Raw genomic sequence first — 819 nt, 5'->3', positions numbered from 1 at the left:
CAGAGATTGAAGCGAAGGCCATTCAGAGACCACCTCACCCTGGGATCCATTCTATCCACAGACACCAAAACCCCCGACACTATTGCTGATGCCAAGAACTGCTTGCAGACAGGAACTGAATAGGGCTANCCTCTGAGAGGCTCTGCCAGCACCAGACTAAGACAAATGCAGACACTCACAGCCAACCATTGGACTGAGCCCAGCGGACCCCAGTGGAAGAGATAGAGAAGGACTGAAGGAGCAGAAGGGAATTGCAACCCCATAGGACGAACAATATCAACAAACCAGATCACCTACAGCTCCCAGAGACTAATCCACCAACTAAAGAGAATACATGGTTGGGTCCATGGCTCCTGCTATATATGTAGCAGAGGATTGCCTTATCTGACATCAGTGGGAAGGGAGCCCCTTGGTCCTGTGGAGGCTTGTTGCTCCAGCAAAGGGGTATGCTAGAGGGGTGAGGCATGAGTGGGTAGGTGGGTGGGTGGGGTAGGTCTTAGAGGCAAAAGGAAGGGGGNAGGAGGGGAGGGGGGATTCTGAAGGGGAGACCAGGAAGGGGGCATTTGAAATGTAAATAAATAAAATAATCGATTTTTTTTTTAATTTCCCCTCCTCTCTAACAATGGCTTCTTCAAGGTCTTTTCTGAGCCCCGTTTCCTTATCTCTGGTCTTCTGAGGTCTTGCCANGTCACTTTGCTTATATAAGCATATTTTTGAACCAAGAGATGCTTGAACTTCCTCTACTAGAACAGCAGATCTCTTCAGGCTTTCAGTTCAAGGTTCCCTCCTCCCACATGGACACAGAAGGTGTTCAGTCCT

The sequence above is a fragment of the Mus caroli genome, chromosome 9 (genome assembly GCF_900094665.2).
Source record: "Mus caroli chromosome 9, CAROLI_EIJ_v1.1, whole genome shotgun sequence".
Lineage (NCBI taxonomy): Eukaryota > Metazoa > Chordata > Mammalia > Rodentia > Muridae > Mus > Mus caroli.
This window is presented reverse-complemented; position numbering follows the sequence as displayed.